Below are 7,319 nucleotides of genomic sequence, written 5' to 3' on the forward strand. Positions count from 1 at the left end.
AAGAAGCTTTACATCCTGAGGCCCATAAAGGACCTTGCCTGACCCTTAATATCAATTGGAGCTACATGTGCCTGTGAAAGAAGCACAGGCCTGGAGCCCAGAGAGCCTCACCCCGCCTGCCAAACGCTGCAGACTTGCCAGTCCCTGCAAGCTTCCCCTCTCCCTCCCTGGGGAGGCGATACAAAACCCTACCACAAGATCCTATGAAAACTGAAAAGCCAGAAAGGTTCACCACACCTTCCTCAGGACACTGTCCTCAGCAGAGCCCGGGACAGACTGTAATACAGCCTGGACTTGACGGGAACAAAGAACGAGAGGCACTTCAACCCCTGCCACATAGGAACATAGCTTCCTCCCAAGGAAATTCAAGTTTATATCAAAATGTTTTGTGTTATAGATATTTTATCATTCAATAAAGTTACATTGTACTACATTTACTGTCTAGTAAATATATGGAAGATGAGGATGAGGGCGACTTCATATATTTATAATAAAAGCAAGTCAATTCTCAGATTTGTGTCATTTCACGAATCTTCCAGAGAAATCCTTTAGAAGCTGCATCTCATTCTTTTTTTTTCCTTTTTTTTTAATTTTTTTTTATTTTGCAATACAATTCAGTTCTACATATCAGCCACGGATTCCCTTGTTCTCCCCGCTCCCGCCCTCCTAATCTTCCCCCCAGCCCAACCCCCATTCCCACTTCCTCCAGGGCAAAGCCTCCCTCAAGGACTGAGATCAACCTGGTAGACTCAGTCTAGGTAGGACCAGTCCCCTCCTCCCAGGCCGAGCCAAGTGATCCTGCATAGGCCCCAGGCCTCAAACAGCCAACTCATGCAATGAGCACAGGACCCGGTCCCACTGCCTGGATGCCTCCCAAACAGATCAAGCCAATCAACTGTCTCACCCATTCAGAGGGCCTGATCCAGTTGGGGACCCCTCAGCCATTGGTTCATAGTTCATGTGTTTCCATTCGTTTGACAATTTGTCCCTGTGCTTTATCCAACCTTGGTCTCAACAATTCTCGCTCACATAAACCCTCCTCTTTCTCGCTAATTGGACTCTCAGAGATCCACCCGGGGCCTAGCCATGGATCTCTGCATCCAGATCCCTCAGAAGTTGGATGGGGTTTCTAGCACGACAATTAGGGTGTTAGGTCATCCCATCACCAGAGTAGGTCAGTTCAGGCTGTATCTCGACCATTGCCAGCAGTCTGTTGTGGAGGGATCTTTGTGGATTCTATGGGCCTTTCTAGCACTTTGCTTCTTCCTATTCTCATGTGGTCTTCATTTACCATGGTCTCCTATTCCTTGCTCTCCCTCTCTGTTGTTGATCCAGCTGGGGTCTCCCGCTCTCCCAAGCTCTCTTTCCCTCTGCCCTCGCCCTTCACTACCCCCACTCATGTCCAGGCTGTTCATGTAGATCTCTTCCATTTCTCTGTCATTGGGCGATCCCTGTGTCTTTCTTGGGGTCCTGTTTTCCAGGTAGCCTCCCTGGTGATGTGAGTAGTGGTCCAGTCATCCTTGTTCCACATCTAGTATCCTGCTATGAGTGAGTACATACCATGTTTGTCTTTCTGAGTCTGGGTTACCTCACTCAGGATGATTTTTTCTAGATCCATCCATTTGTCTGCAAACCTCATGATGTCATTGTTTTTCTCTGCTGAGTAGTATTCCATTGTGTATATGTACCACATTTAGTTTATCCATTCTTCAGTTGAAGGGCATCTAGGTTGTTTCCATGTTCTGGCTATTACAAACAATGCTGATATGAACATAGCTGAACAAGTGCTCTTGTAGTGTGGTTGAGCATTCTTTGGGTATATGCCCAAGAGTGATATAGCTGGATCTTGGGGGAAATGGATTCCCAATTTTCTAAGAAAGCGCCATATTGATTTCCAAAGTGGTTGTACAAGCTTGCATTCCCACCAGCAGTGGAGGAGAGTTCTCCTAGCTCCACATCCTCTCCTGCATAAGGTGTCTTCAGTGTTTTTGATCTTAGCCATTCTGACAGGCGTAAGGTGGTATCTCAGAGTTGTTTTGATTTGCATTTCCCTGATGATTAGGGATGTTGAGCAATTCCTTAAATGTCTTTCAGCCATTTGAGTTTCCTCTGTTGAGAATTCTCTGTTTAGTTCTATAGCCCATTTCTTAATTGGACTGTTGGGCATTTTGATGTCTAATTTCTTGAGTTCCTTTTATATTCTGGATATCAGTCCTCTGTCAGATGTGGGGTTGGTGAAGATCTTTTCTCATTCTGTAGGCTGTTGCTTTGCCTTGTTGACCGTATCCTTTGCTCTACAAAAGCTTCTCAGTTTCAAGAGGTCCCATTGATTGATTGTTTCTCTCAGTGTCTGTGCTACTGGTGTTATATTTAGGAAGTGATTCCCCTATGCCAATGCGTTCAAGACTACTTCCTACTTTCTCTTCTAGCAGGTTCAGAGTAGCTGGATTTATGTTGAGGTCCTTGATCCACTTGGACTTAAGTTTTGTGCACGGTGATAGATATGGATCTATTTGCAGCCTTCTACATGTTGATATCAAGTTTTGCCAGCACCATTTGTTGAAGATGCTTTCTTTTTTCCATTGTGCACTTTTGGCTTCTTTGTCAAAAATTATTTGTTCATAGGTGTGCGGATTAATGTCAGGGTCTTCAATTCGATTTCATTGGTCCACATGTCAGTTTTTATGCCAGTACCAAGCTGTTTTTAATTACTGTAGCTCTATAGTAGAGCTTGAAGTCAGGGATCGTGTGCATCTCATTCTTTGCCAGATGCATGTCCAAAGTTTTTCCTGAAATACAACTAACCCTGAATTTTCCTCAGAAAAATTCTTTCCTAATTATTTTTAATTTACTGACATATTAATTGGATTATTAATGGAGTCGATACTATTCCACTATGCTTTCTATCCTCTGGTGATTCCTATTCTATGTTCAGGTTGAATTTTACATTCCCTGTAAGATAAAGAACATGTGGTGTTTGTCTTTCAGCGTCTAACTTGCTTCATTTAGCATAATGTCATTTATTTCCACCCATTTTGCTGTAAATGACTGGATTTCATTCTGCTCTCTGGCTGAATAAATTTCTGTTACCAAACAGATCACTTCAACATATTGGGGCATGTAAACTATATGACAAGTGTGGGAGTGATATATAGAAGATGTTTAGTAACCGTTCGTCAGAGAACTAATGCAAAGTTGGAGTGGACACAGTTTCTGGTTTGACCTAGACAGCACCAGTTCCGAGCTATTGTCCTGGGAAAATTATTAACAGTGGCTTTTTGTGTGTGTGTGTGTCTTTTTTTTTTCCCTCACCACAAACACACTGGACAAAGAGCAAAGTGTGTGTTTATCTCAGCCAATGCTTTCGTTTGAGAGAAGAACTTGTACCTCACAGAGGAGGCATTCAAAGTCTCACGCGTTGAGCCTTCTTTGCACTGGGCTCTTCATGGAGAAGGGAAAGGTCTGCTTGTAGCATAGATTCCCAACACATTCCTAACACTTGCAGATTACACAGACCTTAAAATTGCTAGTACTCTCTCTTACTTAAGTACTGTGTGTGTGTGTGTTTCCATATTAACTAATTTAAAAGAAGACATATGAGGTAAGTCTTAAGTCAGAATATTCAAACCCTAAACCAACAGGATACCTAAGATACTGCAGAGATGCCCCACACCCTTGAGGCTTCCCTTCCTGTGACCTCATCCTATTATCAATTTGGGCAATGAAACTTTTGCTTATACTTCGGAGCTCAAGAATGGATCAAGGGTAACACCCTGGCCAAGAAGCCCAGTCCTGCCATACTCATTTGCCGGCTGAATGCCAACAAATAGGTAACCACCAGCATCTTTCCTCTATATTAACTCCTCCTGCATCCCTGCCCCAAGTAGATGACAGATCTATATGCCTGTTGTCATATATTCTCATCACCCTTGTTCCGAATGTTAGCTCTAGTGTCTCTTGTGTATGTGCTCAGAGTAGAGTTGATGGCGAGATGCCCCACAAACAGTGATTTCTACCTTCTTTTGTGCTATCTTGACTCCTGGAGGCCATCCTCCTAACTAACAGATACCAAAATTATGGTGGGCTGCCACTTCCATGAGTAGAGCACATGAGAGTCTGACTTCCATCGTGTTCATGGACTCTTCTCTTTGCTAGTTTGGATGAAGCAAATCACCTATGGAAAGGCTCTAACAGCAATGGATGAAATCTGGCTTCAAGACAAAAGCCAATAGGAAACAGATGTCCAGTCTACAGTAACTTGCGAATTATTGAATCTTGCCAACAGTCACATGAATTAGGACTTGCATGCTTCCTCGGGTGAGCTTTCAGATAAGACTTCAGCCCTGACTGACTCTGATTGCAGCCCCATAATAAAACCTGAGGATACTGCTAATCCATGCTTGAATCTGACCCACAGAAACTATGAAGCAATACGTTTCTGTAACTGGCTACAGAGAAAGAGATAGGTAACACAGACCTTGAATGCAGACCGGCCAGAATGAAAGACACCTGAGCACACAGTCCTCTGACTCAAACTTTTCTTTCAGGGTCACATGAAGGGGGGGAAAGGCACTCGCAGAGTGCCTACTACATGTGAGGCATTCCATATGCTCTTGTTTCATCCACACAGTGACTTACCAAATTCAGAATTATTAATCCCCCTTTATAGGCAGTAAAACTGGAGATCAAGTAACTGATTCAAAACGATGAAGCTAAGCCAAAACTAAGTCAAACTGGGAACAAAAGCTTCAAAACTCTGTTGCACTGTGGGTCCACAAAATCCAACACTGCTGAGAGAGAACAAGGGAAGAAATCCCCAGGCCAGGAGAGTGAGGACAGGTGGTCCCCAGATCCAAGAAAAGTGGGGAGTTCTGCAAAGTAAGGTGAAGAAGAAGACTGGAATGTTTCTCTGCTGGATCTGACCTCCAGGGTTCTCTTGGTCTCCTTGGGAAATTGGAAGCGCAGCAAAGATAAATTTGTTTATCATAAATCCTGGGGCTCTGACCATCGCAGAGAAATGTTTGAAACCCACAGATAAAATTCCATAGTCAGGATTCCATGGGTTGTCCTAAAGCCACACAGCTCTGAGGAACTGCCAAAATCAGACCTTCTCAAAACACAGGTCTGTCCACTTGCCCTGCCTATCTCAGTGTAAGCACCCCTTCACAGCGAAGTCCCCACCTAGTCCTCCCTTCCCATTCAATGCACTCTCTGGCAAAAGTTTGCACCTCCTGGAAGTTTCCCATTAACCTTGTAAATCCCCTCCACTCCAGGAGCTGCATGCATTGGCCTTCAAAAACCAAAAGGGAGACAGGGGAAAGCTCACGGAAACCCTGCAAGGAGGTTGAGGTGATACAGGCCTGTTCTTAGAGAGGAGCCCTTTGATAAATGAGCCATGAGTCTCTGAGAGAGAGAAAACAGCCAAGAAGTCAACCTCTTCCTCTCCTCAGATTTATGAATTTTCCAGCCAGAGGCAAAAGCATCACTCAGTCATGATGGAAGTGCAGAAGGGTGAGAAGGCACGTGAAAAGGCCAGAGATTCCCTTGGCGTGGAAATATGTCTGTTTTATGTAACATACGTGGTCTGTGTTCTAGAGAGCTCATTGCATAAGAAACCCATTTAATTGTCCTCATAAAATAAATACTTCCTTTGCATTAAAAATGCAAAAAAGATGGATATGCTCCTTGCTGGATTGTATGAGACCAAGGTTAAAAGTTCCAGTATGTTTTTTGCTAGTAGAAAATAACTTTGATTCCTTAGCCCAGAGTTCAGATTTTTCTTGAAAAAAAAAATTAAACATAAAAATTTAGAATATTTGCAATATTTGGGTTGCCATGGACTAGTGGGCTAAGGTACTTAGTGCGTAAGGGTGTTTCTAGTCATTCAAGGCAAAATGGGCTGCAAAAACATTCTGGAAGATAACTACACCAGAGCCATAATTGTTTGCAGAACTTAGCAATGTGTGTTCTGGATGATGTTCTGCATAAATGCCACGTGATTCATGCATTCAGTGATATTCTCTGTTTAGTAGTTATTGGCTGGTGTGGTTGTCATTCCAGGAAAGCTGTTAAACAATATTGTGATTGTGGAAGGAAGAACAAGGGCTGAAAGACGTCGACATCTTAGCTGTGAGGAAAGAAATACACAAAAGGAAGTGAGCACATCTCAATGTGCTGTGTGTCTCAGGATATACACGGCAGCCAAATGAGATGTGTGCAAAGAGATGCTCAGCCTTATCTGGACAACCTCATTCATCAATCAGCATTTGCTGACCAGGCTGACCAGGGACAGGAGAGCATGAAGAGCCAAAGAAGGAAGTACTGGCATGGGGTCTGACAGCTTCATTTTGACATAGAGTCTTCTTGGCCTTCTGTAAAATAGGACTGATACTAAATGTTTTTCCAAAACCATGTAGTTGTTCCACTCATCATTCACTTATTTTGATCACTTTAATTTCCAAGGCATTTGGTACAATGATAACTGCATCAACAGCCCTACCTGCCCTTAGGAAACTCCTAGTCAAGGAGGTAAGACATGCACATGGAAAAAAAATCACAATTTTGTCAAAACGACTGCCATATTAAAAAGTAGCAAACTAAGCCGGGTGGTGGTGGTGCACGACTTTAATCCCAGCACTCAGGAGGCAGAGGCAGGCGGATCTCTGTGAGTTCAAGGCCAGCCTGGACTACCAAGTGAGTCCCAGGAAAGGGGCAAAGCTACACAGAGAAACCTTGTCTAAAAAAAAAAAAGTAGCAAACTAGAGAAAATGGCATCACCAAGCTGCCAAAACTTTAGTCACATTAGCAACTTTCTTGCAAAGCACAATATAACACAGTAAAGTCCTTCCTGTCAGCTCTATTTCTAGTACCATCTGCCTTCCTATTGCTATATTCTACTGGCCTAAAGTTTTTCATTCATTTTTAAGTTATTCTCCCTGGTGAGATATAGATAGATAGATAGATAGATAGATAGATAGATAGATAGATAGATAGAGATAGAGATATATGCATGGTATATGCACACATATGTGAGCTTGTAGGCACAGAGGCCAGAGGAGGATGTTAAGTGGCCTGTACTGTTACTTAGTCCCCTGAGATAGTATCTCTCACTGGACCTGGAGTTTGCGTTTTTTCTGACTATGCTGGTATCTAACCAGCTCCAGTGATGTCTCTTTCTCTATCTACACAGTACAGGAGTTACAAGCATATACAGCCACACCTGGCTCATTATGTGAGTGTTGGGGATACGAATGCAGAGCCTCATACTTGTTCAGCAAGCGCTATTACCCACTGAACCATCTTCCCAGCCCCTCTTGTGA

Source organism: Peromyscus eremicus, chromosome 10 (assembly GCF_949786415.1).
Source record: "Peromyscus eremicus chromosome 10, PerEre_H2_v1, whole genome shotgun sequence".
Lineage (NCBI taxonomy): Eukaryota > Metazoa > Chordata > Mammalia > Rodentia > Cricetidae > Peromyscus > Peromyscus eremicus.